This window comes from Rattus rattus, chromosome 5, assembly GCF_011064425.1.
Source record: "Rattus rattus isolate New Zealand chromosome 5, Rrattus_CSIRO_v1, whole genome shotgun sequence".
Taxonomy (NCBI): Eukaryota; Metazoa; Chordata; class Mammalia; order Rodentia; family Muridae; genus Rattus; species Rattus rattus.
In genome coordinates this window covers 99,870,297-99,890,354 of record NC_046158.1, presented here as the reverse complement: position 1 = coordinate 99,890,354, position 20,058 = coordinate 99,870,297, and the positions used below count along the sequence as shown (strand labels likewise).

Below are 20,058 nucleotides of genomic sequence, written 5' to 3'. Positions count from 1 at the left end.
GAGCTTACTGAATTAACCTAATATGGCGCGTAGGGGAAGGCCCTCCCTCCCTCCCTCCCCTCCCTCCCCTCCCTTCCTACCTTCCTTCCTTGCTGTGTGTGCGTGCAAACGTGCTTGTGCTCTGGCATGCAGCAGTCAGAGGACAATTTATGAACTTCTTCTCTCCTTCTACCTTTGCGTGGGTTCTAGAGATCAAACTTAGGTTTCCAGGCAGGCCTGGCAAGCACTTTCCCCGGCGAGCCAACTTGCCGGCCTTCACTGTTCATTTTTAGATTGGGCAAAGTTAAGAGCCTCTCACAAAGATTCCCAGTGTAATTAACACTGGGGCTTGAGGGCTACTTGGAGTTAGTTTGGCTTAGTCTTTATATTATAATCTCTTTCAAAGTAGGGCTTACCAGAGATTCTAAAGTGTGGACATGCTTTGTAGCCAGCATTTTATCTGTGTCTGTACAGAGCTTTGGAGCTCCACTCTCTTGCTCCTTCCCGATGCTTGGTTAGCGTTGACTCCTTTCTCCTAAAATAACCCTGGTGCTTGGAGAGTCCCCACCACACTGCTTTGTGTTGGGCTTTCTCTTGGTCAAGCCGCTCCCTTTTCTCTTGTCAACATCTTGGAAACAAATCCGCCTTAAGTCGGCTCCCTTTAATTTCTGTCAAATAAGGTTGGGGATGGGGGAAGGGGCCCAGTGGCAGTGATTGCACCTGCCACACACCTATCTCTAGGCTCTTGCTGGGTGGTGATAACCGTCTGCGTCAGTGAGCACACCCAGCAGCGCCATGGCTGCTCCAGGAGTGGCTAGGTTGAAATCCTATTGCCTCCCCCCAGGTGTGTGTGCATCATGACCCCTGCTATTTTGTTGATACTTCTTTTTGAAGCTTAATTTCTTAACTAACAACTGTTTGTCTGTATTGTTCTGTTTGTGTTTGCTGTGAAGATCATCTTTCCTTTTTCATAATATTCATTGAAATTTGTGGTTCCATCCTCCAGAGCGGGAACGCTAATTTGACCTTTCAACCTTTTGCTTTTCCTCTGCACTTTCATAGCTGCTGGATAAGTTTAATAATTATGATGGAAGGGTACAAAAGCTAGGCTACTTTTATTCATGCACACTTACAAGCACACAAATACACATGAAATAAATAAAAACTTTTAAAATGGGTTAATAGTAAAGCTAATGCGTGGTGGGGGAACGGCAGGCAACGATAACCGAATGGAGATTACTCAGTAGCATGGCAAAGTTGAGTAGTGATGACCAGTGTTCCTCAGATTCTGAAGGGAACACCGGGGACTCTGTCTGGTAATCTGGATGTGTGACTCTTGTGCTTTCATAATGAAGAAGCTTTATTAAATGGACATGTTCCATTCTATCTGGTATGTGTGTCTCCCAGTGTTTGCTTCTTAAGTGAACAGTCACAGAATGAATTTTCATTAGGGTCAAAGGGTCAAACAAATACTTAAAGTATACATTACACACATGCAGTAGTGCACAATGACTGTCGTGAGAAATGCTCTAGCCTCACTATTAACCCATTCTAAAAGTTTTATTTATTTTCTGTGCATTTGTGTGCCTGCAAATGTGTACGCCATGTGTGTGCAGGAGACCCCAGAGGCCAGAGGAGGGCATCAGATCACCTGGAAATAGACCTACAGATGGGCGTGAGCTGCCACATGGGTTCTGAGAACTGAACCTGGGCCCTTCCTGTTCAAGCGCTCTTAGCCGCTGAACCATCTCTCCAGCCCCATTATTAGCTAACTCTTGCAGTGAGGCTGTCCTGAGTGTATGTTGTTGTTAGCGTTTGTGAGGAAAAATGCTGTGAGAGTGACTTCAAGGATAGCAGGTGCGAAGGCTGCTCAGCCAAGACTGGAGAGAGGCAAAAAGGAAAAGAAAAAAAGAAAAGAAAGAAAGAAAAAGAAAGCAAACAAACAAAAAAAGAAATTGGTAAAGAGAGTAGGGACCAGCCCAGTCAACAAGGACAAGGCAACATGAGGGTGGGAGCTTAGGGTCATTGTGTGATGGTGGTGACAGGATGTGAAACTCAGGTTGAGGCTGAGGTGGTTGTGGGTCAGTAGGATGGTGTGATATTTTTGGAAAGCGTTTTGACAGGATCCTGTCACTGTAGAAGGGAGAGAAGTGGAGTCCTCTTAGAAGCCCAGATTTTATTAGGAACAATGTGATACTCACTTAACCATACCATAGTCTGTAAACTGTGTTATGTCTCAGCTACACATTTACAGTATTCTAAACTCTTAGAGTTAAGTTTAGGTTTTTTTAAATGGGGTTTGACTTAAAATAATTAATGTGACAAAGAAAGCTAAAATTGGTAGAAAGTAGCAATTACTGTAGGGAAAAGCTTTTACCTCAAATCCTCTGCCTGGATTTCAGAGTCATCCGTTGGAGCCATATGTCTTGAATTCCTCCCCTCCACTGAACTTACAACTACCGTTGGTTGTGCCATTTTAATGTGATGACGTGTATCAAAGAAAAGGAAGAAATGATCCTGGAACTGATGACTGAGGTTGAGTGAGGTGACCCTTCAATGCGACTTTGGAGTGGCTGACCACACACACACACACACACACACACACACACACACACACACACACTCTATACCATCTGATCACAACGTCATGGAAGTTTTTCCAAGTGAATGATAGTTTATGAGACTTCGTGATAAGGCTGATTGCATTTTCCAAAGCTTTCTATTGCTTTTACACACACCGAGGAAAGACCATAGTGTTCTGTGCTTTCCTAAAGCAAGCTGTAGAGGGCGGCAGAGTGAATCCAAGCCAAAAGTGGCCAGACTGGTGGTGGCCCTAGATCCAGTGCCACATAAAACCTGTCATAAACACAGTGGTGGAAGCTTCAGATAGGTGAACAGGAGTACGATGTCTGCATCTCCATACTCCGCTTTCTTCTTCACAAGATAAGGGCTTTTATTTCATGTGCAGGTCAAATGAAAAGCGTCATTCACCAGGCCTCTCTTCTCCTTTCCAACACCTGAGAATCTCAGCATTTCAGAAGCTGCAGTGAAGCACTATCCTCAGCTCTAAAGGAGCTGACACCAAATAAGGGAAGCTAAACGTCAGAGGACCCAGTATTTAAAACTGAGGGGTAACAGCCAACTCAATGCACGACCTGGCGTTGAGAGCACAAAGTACTAGGGCAGATCATGTCATGTCAGACCCATTTCCTGTGCCTTGTAAGACAGAATCAGAGATAGCTACGAAGCACTTAGTTTCTTAAGCTGTTGATTTGACCCAAGTTCCGTTGTCACGGAGAAGCCGGGGGAACAGTAATTTTGTGCATTCAGGCAACTTCACAGAAAAGAGGATGTGCCAAAAGCAAAACACCATGTCATTTAGATGGATTGCCATTCGTGGTCACTGGGTGTGATTCTGTCGCTGATGAATCCTGATTTTGATGATCATTCTCTATTACAAATAGTAATCTGAGGTCCTCTCCCTGTATTTACACAGGGGAAGAAAATCTTTATGTGATGTTTCTACTTAATTTGTCTTTCCCTCGTTTCATCTGTCTTTTCTCCCTTTTTATGTTCACAATATTTTCTCACATTTCCAGGTGGGATTGTTGGTTCAAAATACAGGAGTCATTTCATAGTTCTGGGTGATGATTAGTCTTCGGGAGAATTAGATCTGCCAATGGTGTCACCAAGAAGTGCAGCCCAGGTATACCAGATTTTAGAATTTATGTTTTATATAATACGTATATTTAACACACACACACACACACACACACACACACACACAGAGTTAAAAAAGAAAGAAAGAAACCATGGATTTAAGAGAAAGGAAGAACAAAATATACACGGAAGGGCTGGAGGGGAGAAAGGGAGGGGGGGATGATGTGATTAGATTCTAACTTCAAACAAGAAATTATAATGGGGTTTTAAAAGGGCGTGCGTGTGTGTGTGTGTGTGTGTGTGTGTGTGTGTGTGTGCACACCAGCTTGTGGGACTTGGTATTTTCCTTCCACTGGTATGGGTTCTGGGATTGAATTGTGGTCATTAAGTGGTAAACAGATTTACCCAGAGCTATCTTGTGGGCCCCAGGCTGGTCTTTACTGTGCTTTTTGTTTATTTGTTTGTTTGGTATTAACATTATTTGAGGTGCCTGGACCACAGAAAACAAGCTCTGGGCTTATGAATCCAGCCTCCAGGAGTACATATAGATTTCGTAGTCCTGAGTATCAACATGATAATGGAAATTTACCAAAGATAAGATTAACCAGAAACAAAATAAAACAATAAGAAGAAAAAGGATCAGGGATAGGCTCTTGTTGACGTCTGTAATATCAGCTGGAGGATTTTCACTGCCTAATGGCTGCCCTTCACATGACGAGAATGAGAATGGAGATTGGACCAGAAGTAGCGATTATTTCTTTTAGGAAAGATTAGAAACCAGGTCTTACCATTCTGCTTCTTCAAAGGATTAAGAGCAGCTCTATATGTTTTGGAATTTAAATCGAAATTGAAATATAACTTGTCCATCCCAGTGACACTGAGATTCATAGAGGCTGGAAGGAACCAGGGGTGCCTTTATGCAGGACATCTGTTTGGAATCGTAAAAGGTGTTGATGCATTTTAGCCAAATTAATAGATAGTTTTTCCCCTTCTCTCTTTTTCTTGCTCTCCCTCCCTCTCTTCCTCCCTGGTCCTGTGTGTGTGTGTGTGTGTGTGTGTGTGTGTGTGTGACCATACAGGCAGCTGCAGCACAAGGGCCCAGCAGTTAAGAGCACTAGCTGCTCTTCCAAAGGACCCAGGTTTGATTCCCAGCACTCACATCGTAACTCACTGTAATTCCAGTTCCAGGGGATCCTGTGCCAACCTCTGGCCTTTGCAGGTACCAGGTATGTGCATTGTGTACATATCTATACACGGGCAAAACACCCACACATGTAGAAGAAAATTGTCACCATCATCACTGGGTTTGTTTGTTTGTTTTTGTTTGCTTTGCTTTGTTTTTGAGACCATGACTCATTTTGTATCCCTGGCTGGCCTGAAACTAAGTATATAGACAAGGCTGGTCTCAATTTCAGAGAGATCTGCTTGTCCCTGCCTTCTGAGTGCTGGGATAAAAGAACGGAGGGAGAGAAGAAGAAGAAGGAGAAGGAGGAGGAGGAGGGAGAGGAGGAGGAGGAAGCAGCAGCACCAGCAGCAGCAGCAGCAGCAGCACCCCACCCCCCCAACATGGGCCTAGAAATTTTGTTCAGAGATCAGAGCACATGCTGCTTTTCCAGAGAGCCTTGGTTCAGTTTCTGGCACCCATGTCCAGGAGGCTCACAAAAGCTTGTAACTCCAGCCCCAAGCAGGGGATACAATGCCCTCTTCAGGACTCCATGGGCACTGCACCAGTGTGCACAAACGTACGGACACACAAGTATACGTATAATTAAAAATAGAATCTTAACACATGAAAAGAACTCACCAAAAACTCAGGGAACCAAACTGAGGAGGAAAAGGAAATGATGACTTGGATTAGTTTTGAGGAAATTATTTAAAGATAAGAGGTAAACAGTGTCAAGTGTTACAAAATCATCAGCTAGCATACACCTGGATGGAGCAACTCCAAAGACCTAAGAAAAGGCAGATTTGGGTGGATGCAAAAGTCATAAAGATGGGAGGGAGAGCAGCAAGAATGTGTGTCTTCAAGGAAGCTGGCTGTGGAAGGAGAGAGGGAGAAGGGATTTCTGTGAAGTGGGAAAGACCACTGGATTAGTATTGTTGTAGAAGTGCTGAACTTTTAACCTGAATTCTGTCTTCAAACCAGTGAGCACTGGCCCAGAGATGCTGTAAGAATGAGTCTAATGGGTAGACCAATCCAACCAAATCACCTAGACTTCTTAAGAGAACAGAGCAAAACACTTCTCATTCCTTCCCTTTTCCTTCTTCTAGGTTCCTTCTCAGAGAGTTCCATAGTTTTATGGCTTTTTCATGATAGCCACAGGTTTTAGGGGGAAGTTATTAAAAAACAATCCTGGGTTGGAGAGATGGCTCAGCGGTTAAGAGCACTGGCTGCTCTTCCAGAGGTCCTGAGTTCAATTCCCAGCAACCACATGGTGGCTCACAACCATCTGTAATGGGATCTGATGCCCTCTTCTGGTGTGTCTGAAGACAGCTACAGTGTACTTACATACATAAAATAAATCAATAAATCTTTAAAAAAAACAAAACAAACAAACAACAAAACAATCCTGACACGATGTCGTAAGATTGTGTCTCCCAGAAATGATAGGGAAGCCACACCCAGGAAGTCTCAACATGGCTGCCTACAGACCTGAAGAAGGAGGCATGCTCTGGAGGATGGGGAAATTTCATTATCCCTCAACCCTACACAAACAGCTACAGGCATAAGGAATGCCCAGGCTGGGAGAAACAAGTCTTCCCCAGGGAAGAACACATCAGTTGGTTATCGGATAACAAGTGGTCAGCTCTGACATCGGTACTACTAAGCAGCGTGTGCACATACACGTACCTCTCCAGAGAGGACAGCCAAGAGGTGCACATCGAGTAGGCAAGGGCAGAGAGGGCTGTCTTCCCCCTTTCCCAAGATGGGTGTAATCAAACTTCAATAACGTTTGTCATGGTTACATAAGGTTGCTTTGAGGAGCCAAGAATTCTATTTCCTTGGCTCAAAGGAGGAAAAATGTACAAAAAAGAGATCAGTCGCATCACTTGAGAGGGAGGCATGAAGGAGAATGCTTGTCTTTCTCCTCGTCTTCCAAACCTGATCAGCTGTAAGCATCTGGTCCCCCCTTTAACCTTTATCCGGGGCATGAGAATGTTGTTCTGGCAACCGTATGCCCTTCGCCATCTTTGTGTGTCCTTGGACTGTCGTTTAAAGGCAGCCCTGCAGCTCTGACTGAAATACATCCTGAGATATTCTTTTCTCTCCCCTACCCTTTCCTCCTCCTTCATCTCACCACTCACCAGCACCACCCTGAGCCACTGTCCCAATGAGGAGGGCCGGTGACCAAGTAGGGCCCAGTGTTTGTAATCACCAGCTTGACCCCCATGCTCACAGTAGTTGCTCTGGGGAAAATGGAAGAACTTGCTTTGCTGTTTCTGGCTTCGGTGTTTTTTTTTTTTTTTAAGAGCTAAAGTATTTAATTTGTTAGCTGCCAAACTCAACCAAAATAAGGCATGATATTTGAAATGCAAAATCTCAACCTAATTTCCTCATTGAAAGCGATGTTTTCAATATTGTTTTTCTGGAATAATTTATCTGACCTGATTTTAATTTTTAAATTTTTCATTAATTTATTAATTTATTTGCTTCACATCCCAATTGCTGCCCCCTTCTCCTCAGTCCTACCCTCACAGCCCCCTCCACCCATCAGCCCTCCTGTGTTCTCCTCAGAGAAGGGGAAGGTCCACCATGGGTACCAACACTCCCCAACCCCAGCCATATCAAGTCTCAGCTCGACTAAGTGCACCCTGTCCCACCGAGGCCAGACATGGCAGCATAGCTAGGGAAAAGAGAAACTGGCTTCGCTTTGAGTCCTGCTGATTCCAGAGAACCCTCACCTGCACCACAGCTTTTGGGGCTGGATGAATCGGCACTTGAAGCCGCTTAAGATTTCGCCCTCAGTGTCCTCAGTGTTTAGAGCTCAGGCTTCCTCTCATTTGCCTCAGATCCGATCTTGCCTTCTCCCCGAGAGGAGTTCTAAGATTCTGTGATCTGCCTAGCATTCTCCTTGATCTCACTAAATTTGAATATGAATTATTTGCTTTGATTCCATCCTGGACGGGGAGAGGTTGAGGTATGAGCAGTCGGTCATCCGAGCTCTCTCAGCTTGTATTACTTCATGTATATTGTGTATCTCTCCTCTACACAGGATTGAATGGGGAAGTTATTAAAGATCTGAACACATTGACGGTGTAAACTTATTAAGAAGTGGGGTTTGCTAAGTTGATTTCATAAGTCAGTTCTAGATTTGAAAGATTGAAATTGAGTGTGACATAAATGCCCGAGTCCTGCAGATGACTAATGTTTCTGGAGATAAAACTTGATGTAGGTAACAAAGTTTATTACTGGGTTACATTACACATAACACACTTGGATAGTTTGCCATATCTCCATTTCTGAGAAGAATATATCACATTTGAATAATTTTCTTGCATTGCAGTGCATTTTCATAACATTTGTATTGAGTTCAAACTGGAAAGTTTCACATTAAATTCAAGCTATAGATAACTTTCAGTTTGGCAGTTAACACTAGTTTATTCCATTTTAATTTTTTATTTACTTTTTTTTTTAGTATTGGCCACCGCCCCTGCTCCTCTGGTGATGTCTACTTATATCTCCCCTTCCCCACTCCTTCCTTCCTTCTTTGTTTCTTTCTTCTGGAGACAGGGTTTCTCTGTGTATCCGTGACTGTCCTGGAACTCACTGTGTAGACCAGCGAGGCTCGAACTCAGAGACCCACCTGCCTAGGCCTTCTGATTGCTAGAATTAAAGGCACAGACCACCACTGCCCAGCTTTACAATTTCTGTCTAAGCTTATGCAGTATTAAGATTCATTATGACACTTTCAAACAATACCCATTTCTGATGATGATTCTCAATTGTCTCCCTAACTCACTTGAAATGTACAGTACCAAGGAAGTGTTCGTGACCCCTGAAAGACCAGTCCAGGGTCTTTATTCGAGCTAGCTCTGGCTTGCCTCACTGACACCCCACAGAAAGGTTCTGGTGGAGGAAAAGCCTTGAACATTCATCAAGACAAGGTTTTATGGAAAACAGCAAGCGAGGGATGAGTGTCTCTAGCCTGGCAAGCATCTAACTGGTGCGCTACTGTGGTCTTTAGCATAATTGGCTGGGCGTCAAACCATAAACTTAACTTCTGATTCCTTCCTAATTGATGGTTGTTAGGCAGGGACTGGCTTGTAACCTGGAGGTGCAAATTTGTTGGGGGATTAACCTGGAAACTGGTGCTAGACACGGGTTTGTTGGGGGAGGTTAACCTGGAAACACAGATCTTGTTGGGGTTAGCTAAGGTACTGGAGCTAGGCTTGGATTTTGTTGGGTGGGGGGACTAACTTGGAAACTAATACTAGGTACCCGTCAGGTTCTCTAAGATGGAGTCTGAACCCCAGAATTTGGTCTCTCATCTCTTCTCTTTTGGTGACTAGAAGGCCCAATCATGGGGCTTCCTGAAGCTTCACGAAAACAGTAGCAGAGCTATCTATGTCTTTGTGGTATCCCCGGGGCATGGCCAATCAGTGGGAGACGGGAGGGAGCCTGGAGGCTGAATTCTCCTGCTGGCCAGAGACATTGTCAACTGCAAATGGATGTGTGGTGGATCCACGCTGCAACTCTACAGCATAGAGAGCTTTACAGCGACCCCCCCCCCGGCAGTGTCCCTCGACCCAATCTCCAGGCTAAAGTTGGTGGAGCTCTGGAGGTGGACCTGTCCTATAGAAAGCAGGAACTTTAGGCCAAACATGTTTGTGTAGCCATTGGACACCCTTGAGATCATCTAATAATTGGCGATCGGGTACCTCTGCAGCAACCTCTGCCTGTGGGTGAATCAAGCGTAATTTCAAAAGGGCTGAGTCCCATCTGGAGTGGGGAGTTCCATACTCTATGAGCGGTGAAGGGGAGTGAGTGCACACAGTACAGAAATAGTATCTCCAGTCCTTAGGCTTTAATTCCTGTGAAATGATTTATAAAGACATAAGACAGAAAAAACTCTTGGATAAAATTACCTTTCTTACAAGTTATAGTTCCTTTACACTTAAGCTGTGAAGCACACTTAAAAGATATGAAAAAGACAGCATATTTCTATTTTTGGCCACTTTTTTTGTATAAAGGAAAAGAAATATTCAACATCATTTTCCTGGCATATGGGTTCCCTTCTTGTTGACGTCTGTAATATCAGCTGGAGGATTTTCACTGCCTAATGGCTGCCCTTCACATGACGAGAATGGAGATTGGACCAGAAGTAGCGATTATTTCTTTTAGGAAAGATTAGAAACCAGGTCTTACCATTCTGCTTCTTCAAAGGATTAAGAGCAGCTCTATATGTTTTGGAATTTAAATCGAAATTGAAATATAACTTGTCCATCCCAGTGACACTGAGATTCATAGAGGCTGGAAGGAACCAGGGGTGCCTTTATGCAGGACATCTGTTTGGAATCGTAAAGGTGTTGATGCATTTTAGCCAAATTAATAGATAGTTTTCCCTTCTCTCTTTTCTTTTCTTGCTCTCCTCCTCTCTCTCTCTCTCTCTCTGGTCCTGTGTGTGTGTGTGTGTGTGTGTGTGTGTGTGTGTGTTGTGTGTGGTTAGAGCTCCATTAATCTCTTTTTACAGCAAAATCACCAGGCTCATGTCAATGGTTTAAAGCAATTTAGGATGGGAAAAGTGTTTGCTGTGAAGCCTAAAGTGGATTTGTATAGCACATGCTGCTTTAGTTACTACTGATATGTAGTAATTACTATTCCAAAATTTGACGTTACTTTTCAAAAATATGAGAGCAGCATCTGATATTTGGTTGTCCAAATGCTATTAGACAACTTGACATGTCTTCATATGGGAAAAGGACCCCATGGATGTTAAAAATTATTCATGTCTTTTTATCCAGAAACCATCTTTCTTTGTCTTGTTTGGCCAGAAAATAACTTCAACTCAGGGATGCATACCCCGTCAGCCTCCGAAAAATGTTGATAGTTGCAGTTCTAGAATATACTCTGGGCTTGTGTCTATAGACAGGATGAAACTTGAAGATCCAGAGAAATAAATTGATTATGCTCCTGTAGAAACCATTTATCACTCTGGAATACCTTTGACAATTGTTGAAAATGCATGCTGGCGGGAAGATTTTTAATTACCAAAACCATCAGATCGTTTGCTTGGTTCTTTTAGAGTTAGTGAAGTATAGGAGTGGGTAATGGAGTCTCTCCAAGAAAAACACGAGCTAAGCATTCTGCCTGGCATTGTCCCTGCTGCAGACGGAAGGCCAGATGTGCAGTCACCAATCATGATGCTCATATATATAGTAACATACGTAGTCCCACATACGTATGTGTTCTACATATACATGTGCACACGGAAATTAAAATAAGAAAGGAAAAGTATTTTGCAGTGCATGGGAGGACCTTGAAAAACTACAGCCAGCTTTATTCCTGGAAAAGGTATTTTAAGTGGAGATGATTTTTTAAGTTTAAATTGGTTTTCCTTTAAAAGTAACATTATATGCTTGCCTAGGAAAGTGATACCCTTTGAACAATTGGCTATAAATATAATACTTAATCATCTATTAATGGTACAGAATGACAGTGAGAGCCAAGCACTTCTCAAGGATGATGTATTTCCATGTAATTTCTCACACTATTATTTTTACTTGCAAATGGAGATAGTGAAGTCAGAGACATTCTGGAATCTAAGGGCGATCAGATGCCAGAGAGGGCTGAAGCATGGCTTCCTGAGAAGTATTAGAGAGTGCCAGCCTCCAGAGTGCCAGGTTCAGGAATGTGAGGAGAGATAAGTTATGGAGTCTAGAGAAAGATACTACAAGAGGTGTGTGTGCGTTTTTCCGGTGTTGAAAGCAAACCTGGGAACAGTTGTCAGAGACTGTATGTGACGTCTTTGTTGCATAGCAGTAAGTTGGGGACTTTTGGTATGAAGTCCTGAGCAAAAATAGCATTAAGAATTTGTCTGAGGGGTTGGGGATTTAACTCAGCGGTAGAGCGCTTGCCTAGCATGCGCAAGGCCCTGGGTTCGGTCCCCAGCTCCGAAAGGAAAAAAAAAAAAAAGAATTTGTCTGAGTAACAGTGGTAGCAACTTCAAAGTCACTTGGGACACTATAATAGATAAATACCTTTTGTTCCGATGTGTATGCCAAACTCCAAATTTGTTCTTTATGGGTGATAACATAAAAATATGCCTAAAATCTCTAAAACAGTTGGGGAAATGACAGGAGATTATTTAATATTTATGAAATATTAACACCTACCATATTCAGAAATAGTCAAGTTAGGATACATTTATTCCTGGGCTGAAGAAACCTGAAGGAATGCTGCTCTTATATCACAAACCAGAAAAAGTCAGATGTTAGTGGACTTATCAGAGAGCTGAGGATTGAGGGCCATCAACTAGACAGAGTCCAGAAAAATGGACTTACTTCCAAGAACAGGGAGCTAGCTCTCACTCCCCAGTGATAGAACATTGGATTTAGAAGAGACCACCATACAAACAACAGGAATTCTGCTAAAACTTAAAAGAAATGAAAAAGATTTCTTTATTTTATTCTTTACGTGTATGAATTTTGCCCACACATGTGTCTGTGCACTATGTGTATGTAGTCCATGGAGGCCAGAAGAGGCCATCGAATGTGTGTGCTGGAGTCAAACCTGGGTCCTCTGGAAGAGCAGCAAATGCTCTTAATTGCTGAGCCATCTCTCCAGCCCCCTCCCCAACCCTCAGCTAAAACTTTCAACATATTTTTAAAGATTGAATTGGGCTGAGGTGAGAATATAGGATAAACAGGAAAGTTAAAACCAAAGAGAGTGTGTACCTATCTACAGTTTAATATCCAAGAACCTCGTTATGGAAAGGCAGGGGATTCAGAGAATTCGTTCCTCAGCTCTGCACATGCTGCTGCTGGAGAGGAAACGACTGCTGCTCTTGGGAAGAATTCTCCACCTGCACCTTGCCCTGGAGGAAAAGACCTTAAACCATTTGTGGGATGGCAGCCAACCCTGATGAAATCAGTTGGTGCAAACCCGTTGTGGTTAGATGTAAGGGAAATAAAATACACTTTTCCTATATGGATGGGACTGGAAACTACTCAGAGTCCTTGGAGGTCTCCTATGTGATGCCCGGTATTCAGTATAAAGGTGCTGAGCTGCACAAAAGAAGCATCAACAACAAAAGCTCTGGTGGAAAGATGCAAGTTAGACAGCAGTGACTAGGAACTTTTATCCAAGAGATTGGAGCTACAGAAAGGACTCCATTAGAAATAATGATGACAAACACCATTTAATGGGCTCCTGAGTAGACTTGCCACACTGCGGAAATAATTAATAAATATGAAGACTGGTGATAAAAATTATCCAAAGTAAAACAAAGAACAAAGAGTGTGGGGACAGAACTGCAGAGCAGAATGGTATCAAAGGCCAAATGTATATATAACTGGAATTCCAAAAGAGAGAATGGAGACTAAGAAGTGCTTTAAGAGACTTGAGCCAAGGAAGCAGGTAGGCTTCCTACAGATCCTCCTCTCCCTCAGCTCCCCCAAGCCCATCCATACTCAGCTCTGTAGCAGGTCACCTCCTGTAGCTCCCTTCCCCTGCCCCATCTCCAGTCAGTCACACAGATCTTCCCCTCCTAACTTCTCTCCACATTCGTTGTTTTATTCTATCACCCCAACTCCAGTAGGCACTCCCCGGGAACCCACAGGCACTCTAAGGCCAGGTGGGAGAACCACATGCCTCACTCCTCCCTTTGTCCTTCAAAGTCCAGTCCCCTAGCCTTACCTCTAGTTCTGTAGCAGGTCACCTTCTCACTCTGTCTCTGTACCTACAGGACTAAGCAGATCCTGGGGGAACACCCTGCTTTCCTTCCTCCTGTGGATGCCCTTGGCTCTCCTCACTCTCAGCAGCCCTGACTCATTCCCGTTCCTAAGTGTCAGCTCCTGATACATATTTTACCTGAAACTCGAAGAGGCCGCACCTATCAGAATCACAGAAGAATTTCCTACCAGACAGTCCACAGCCACCATTCTCTTCTAAGAACCAGAGAGGGAAACAGAAACCAAGGAACAAAACACCCACCCAACAAAAATAAGACCACATATCAGCACCTAGAATTACAATCTTCCCAAACCTAGATGCCAGCGTAAAAATAACAACAGCTGGGACATTGCTTCTACTAATGTCCCAGGAGCCTGCACAGCAGATCCCAAGTATTGCAACATAGATGAACCACAAAGAAAAAACCTTAAAAATAGCCTTTCTGAATATGATAGAGGTTATTAAAGAGGAAATGATTAAATCTCTTAAGACAGTGGTTCTCAATCTTCCTAATGCTATGATCCCTTAATACAGTCCCTCATGATGTGATGACCCCCAACTATAAAATTATTTCCTCCCTACTTCATAACTGTAGTTTTGCTACAGTTATAAATTGTAATGTAGATATCTGATATGCAGGATATCTGGTATGAGGCCCCTGTGAAAGGATGTTTGACCCCTAAAGGGGTTGCAACTCACAGGTTGAAAACTGCTGCCTTAAGGAAATCTATGAGAACATAACCAGTGGGGGGAAATGGATAAAACGGTTCAAGACCTGAAAGTGGAAAGAAAATCAATAAAGAAAATCCAACCTGGGGGAAATCTGGAGATACAAAAATTCAGAAGCAAGCTTCACCAACAGTATACAAGAGATAGAAGAGGGAATCTCAGGCATTGGGGAAATGATTGAAGAAATAGATACCATGGTCAAAGTAAATCTTAAATTTGAAAAACTCCAAGCACATAATATCCAGGAAGTCTGGGCCACTAGGAAAAGACCAAATTTAACAATGATAGGACTAGAGGAAGAAGAAACACAGGTTAAAGTCACAGAGAATATTTTCAACAAAGTCATAGAAGAAAATTTCCCTAACCTAAAAAAGGGAATGCCTACCAAGGTACAAGAAGCATATGGAACACCGAGTAGACTGGACCAGAAAGAAAGTCTCCTTGGCACATAGCAATCAAAACACTAAACATACAGAGCATAAAAAGAATAGTAAATGTTGCAAGGGGAGAAGACGAAGTAACATAAAAAAAAATCTATTGAATAACACCTGACTGACTTCTAGTGGAGACCAAAAGCTAGAAGGGCCTGGGTAGGTATAGGTTGATGTCGATATGCAGGTGAGGGCTGGCACCAATTAGGTCAAGACCATGATTGGACAGTAATAAAAAGGCAGAGACCAAGTTTTTGTAAGGCAGGAGAGAAGGAGAGGAAAGGAATATCAAGAGGGATACAGGGAAGGATGACCCAAATCCAGGTGGTCTTGAACTGCCAAGGTAGCTGGGATGGATTTCTGTAGGCAAATTTACCTTATCTAGGTGGGTGGTTTATATCCTTATCAATTGGTTGTAAGTCTATTGTGTTGATTTATTATGGATTGAGAATTTAACCTATAAATCTTGATTGTTGGATTACAGTTTGTTGAGTCATGATTTTACTGGGTAGCTGGGACCAGAGAGTTGGAAATGGAGAGACTGCTGGGGCTAGAAGATAGCTAGGCTAATGTGGCGTGGTGCCACACTGGAACCAGCTGCTGCTGAGATAAATTAATGTTAGTTCTATATGACCCTATAGTCCCAGAACTAATGCCAAGGAGCGACCACCGAGGACTGAGAGTACGGTGGGGGGGGGGGAGCATGGAGCGATGACATGCGGAACCGGCCGTGCCTATTTTTTCTTTTTGCGGCAACACATAGGCGTTCCGCAGACACTAGACTACTATACCCAGCAAAACTTTCAATCGCAATAGATGAAGAAAATAAGACATTCCTCAATAAAACCAAAGTTAAGTAATATCTATCTACAAATCCAGCCCACAGAAGGCACTAGAATGAAACTCCTAAAGAGGTTAACCACACCCAAGAAAACACAACAAACAATCTCACACCAGCAAATCTCTCTCTCTCTCTCTCTCTCTCTCTCTCTCTCTCTCTCTCTCTCTCTCCAACAACACCAACAAAATAACAAACACTGCTCATTGATTTCTCTCAGTTAATAACAATGGTTTCAACTTCCCAATAAAGAAACACAGCACAATCGATGGCAAACCAAGATCTATCCTTCTGCATCCAAGAAACACACATCAACATCAAAGATAGACATCACCTGAGGGTAAAAGGATGACAAACATATCCCAAGCAAATGGACTAGAAGCAAGCTGGTGTCGACATTTTAATATCTGAAAAAACAGATTTTAGACCAAAACTAATCAGAAGAGATAGAGAAGGACACTATATACTCATCAAAGGGAAAATTCACTAGGAGGACATTTCAATACTTAACATTCCATGCATCAAACACAAGGGCACTCAAAAAACTTTTAAACATCGGTACTATAGCTTAAATTACATAATTGACTCTCTTTTTTAATGAATTTAAAAATCTTTTATAAAGACAGTGACTGCTTTTGCCAAAAAAAAAGGAGCCAAAGGGCATCCAACAGATGGTGAGGGAGAAGGGGACAGTAATCCATTCAGGAAGGCTGGAAACTGCTGCCATGGAACTGCAGGGGGAGGGGAAGGGGAAGGCATGCAAGGGCAAGAAACCCAGAAAGGTTGAGATGCTGGAGGGAGAGAACTCCCAAAAGACCCTGGAGTACATAGGAGGAGAGGGTGACAGCAGCAGTCTTTTCCTTCATGGAGGACAGGGAGGAGCCCCACCCTGCTGCAGACTCTGGAGACTAGGCTGTGGCAGGGGGCCTGAGGGGTCCCCAGAGGACATTACAAGTAGGCAGCACATCATTCTCGAAGGCACCCAAAGCAGTCCCGGGCACCACATGTATCTTTCAGCCATTCTTGAAAGAGGTCTTCATCTTCTTTAGAAACTGGCCAGGGACTACATACACCTTGTCAAAGCCCCTTTTCTCCAGGGGCTTTTCTCCAAGTCCTTCTTGCCCAGGACTTCACCCATCCCGGCCAGGCTCCCCACTGACTTTTCCCCCATGGGCTCTGCCATGAAGTCTCAGTGATTTTGGGAGGTTGTCATCTTGATCAGGTTTAACCAGCAGCTCAGCCTCTGGTAACAGCTCCTCATGTCACTCACATATCGACTCTTAAACAGTAATAATGGGAGACTTTAATACTCCACTCTCTCCAATAGTGATGTCATCTAGACAAAAACTAACAAGGACATGCTGGAACTACCTTACATTATAAGCCATATGGACCTAACAGATATTTACAGAGTATTTCACCCCCAAACAAAAGACTATATGTTCTCTGTACCTCATGGAATTTTCTCCAAAATTGACCACATACTTGGACACAGAGCAAGTCTCAACAGATACATGAAAATTGAAATAACAGCCAGCATCCTATCTAATCACTATGGATTAAAACTAGATTTCGACAACAATAGAAACAACTGAAAGCTTACAAATTCATAGAAATCTTACAACTCACTACTGAATGAAAACTGCATGAAGATAGATTAAAAAAAAAAAAGAAAAGCTGAACGAGAATGGAAACACAACACACCCAAACTTATGGGACACGAGAAGTTAGTTCTAATAGGCAAGTTCATAGCACAAAGTGCTTCCATTAAAAACAAACAAAAACAAAAGCACGTTGGAGAGATCCATACTAGTAACCATAGGAGCACACCTGGAAGCTCTAGAACAAAGAGAAGAAATCACACCCGGAAGGAGCAGATGGCAGGGAATAATCAGACTCAGGGCTGAAGTCAGTGAAATAGAAATGAACAAACAACAAACAACAGAATGAAAGGAATCAATGAGCCGAAGTGTTGGTTCTCTGAGATATCTGATAAGATTTACAAGCCCTTATCCAAACTAAAGTGCGGAGAGAGAATATCCAAACTAAGAAAATTAGAAATGAGAAGGGGGAACATAGCAAGAGTCACTGAGGCAATCCAGAGAATCAGTCATAAAAACAAATTCTAAAAACCTGAACTCCATTATACATAAAAATCTAAAAGAAACATGTGATTTTCTGGATACATACCACTTTCAAAATTTAAATCAAGATTAGATAAAGCAATTTAGACTACTGTAATCTCTAGTGAAATAGAAGCAGTTATTGAAGATTCCAAACCAATAAATAAATAAATAAATAAATAAATAAATAAATAAATAAAATGGAATGAAATAGCCCAGAGCCAGATGTTTTAGTGAAGAATTCTACCATTTAAAGAAAAGTTAACGTCAATACTGCTCAAATTATCTCACAAAATAGAAACAGAAGGAAGATATTCAATCTTTTCATGATTCCACAATTATCCTGATACCTGAACCATATAAAAACCCAACAAATAAAGAGAATTGTAGACCAATTTCTCTTATTATCATAGAAGCAAAAATTCTGAATAAAATACTTGCAAACCAAATCCAAGAACACATCAGAAAGATCAAATATAATCAAGTAGGCTTCAACCCAGAGGTAGAGGGATGGTTCAACACACAGAAATCAAAAAATGTAATCCACCCCAGAGGTAGAGGGATGGTTCAACACACAGAAATCAATAAATGTAATCCACCATATTTAAAAAAAAAAAACCTGGGGGTTGGGGATTTAGCTCAGTGGTAGAGCGCTTGCCTAGCAAGCGCAAGGCCCTGGGTTTGGTCTTCAGCTCCGGAAAAAAAAGAAAAAGAAAAAAGAAAAAAAAAACCCTGAAAGACAAAAGATGCAGAAAAGGCTTTTGACGAAATTCAACATCGCTTTATAATGAAAGTCCTGGAGAGGTTAGGATACAAGGGATATATCTAAACATAATAAAGGCAGTATACAGCAAGCCCATAACCAGTATCAGCTCAAATGGAGAGAGACTCAAAGCAATTCCACTAAAATCAGGAACGAGAGAAGCTTGTCCACTCTCTTCACATCTGTTCAACATAGTGCTTGAATGCTTAGCTAGATCAGTAAGACAACTGAAGGAGATCAAGGGGATACAGAAAAGGGAAGATGTCAGAGAATCTTTATTTTCAGATGGTATAATATTATACATAATTGACCCTAAAACTCCGCTGGGAAACTTCCGGAGCTGATAATTCAGCAAAGTAACTGGATACAAAGTTAATTCACAGAGATCAGTTGCCCTACTGTATACAAATGGGGAACTGAGAAAGAAATCAGGGAAACCCCACCTTTCACAATAGCCTCAAATAATACAAAATATCTTGGGGTAATTGTAACCAAGCAAGTGAAAGAATTGTGTGTTAAATTTTTAAGACATTGAAAAAAGAAATTGAAGAAGATATCAGAAGATGGAAATAGTCCCCATGTTCGTGGATTGGTAGACTAGTAAAAATGGCTATCCTACAAAAAAAATAGTCTATGCTTTCAATGCAATCCCCGTCAAAATTCCAACAGAGTTCTTCACAGATCTTGAAAGGACAATTTTCAGCCTCATAGGAAAGCACAAATAATCCAGGACAGATAAAACCATCCTGATTAATAAGGAGGTGCTTCAAGTTGCCTGCAGAACTATGGTAATGAAAACAGAGTGGTATTGGCACAGCCACTAATCCCCACATCCCCCTAGGAATAACGCAACCCTGAAGCTTCAGCCTTGCCCATTGTCCCAGCAAGGTCCGGGCAACTAGGAGGCTTCAGCTTTAACTCTCCCACCTCTTGCCAGGGTGAGCACAGTGTCCAGTTAGAGAGAACCCAGCCCTGCCAGTCTCCCTCGTGAAATTAGAGCATTTGTGTATCTATGAGACTTCAACCTCACCCACCATTCCCTTGAGCTGGCAGGTGAACAAGTCTAGAGAGGGCGTGGAGTGAGGTCAGCATGCCGACGAAGCTGGGGGCTGAACGCCTCCTCCTCCTCCTCCTCCTCCTCCTCCTCCTCCTCCTCCTCCTCCTCCTCCTCCTCCTCCTCCTCCTCCTCCTCCTCCCCCTCCCCCCCTCCTCCTCCTCCTCCTCCAGGTGATGATAGCAACCTAGAACCTTATGAACAGTAAAAGCAAAGTTAAGCATAAGGAAAGTTAAGTGAGAAACAATTTCAACCAGTGACTTAGCTCCAGATGTGCAAGTCCCAAAGTGAAAACCACGATAACAAGAATATCAAGGCAAACGAAGTTTCCAAAACTTGTTAGTCCTGCATCAGTTGGATATGGGTACATGTTTTAATCCCAGCTCTTGGGAGGTAAAAGCAGGCCTAGTTTACATAGCCAGTTCCAGGCAGCCAGGACTATATACAAAAACCTTGTCTTAAAAAAAAAAAATGTAGTCTTATAGTAATAGTGTGAAAACTATGTCCCAAGGAGACATAAACAAAGTGTACCCCATCCTTATAAGCCCCAGTGACAAACTCAAGTTCACCATGGGTTTGGGCTTACTTA

At 42.6% G+C, this 20,058-nt stretch overlaps 1 protein-coding gene, 1 long non-coding RNA gene and 1 pseudogene across 4 annotated transcripts in view; 2 read left to right on the top strand and 1 right to left on the bottom strand.

Moving 5' to 3' along the window:
- Nucleotides 1–20,058, top strand: part of Frmd5 (FERM domain containing 5) — a 260,405-nt gene that overhangs the window by 42,743 nt on the left and 197,604 nt on the right. The gene's annotated exons all lie outside the window — the stretch shown is intronic.
- LOC116901872 lies at nt 16,478–16,742 on the bottom strand (annotated as a pseudogene).
- LOC116901874 lies at nt 17,857–18,274 on the top strand. Its single transcript, XR_004388027.1, has 2 exons — nt 17,857–18,154; nt 18,207–18,274. It is a non-coding gene; the product is annotated as an uncharacterized LOC116901874 (long non-coding RNA).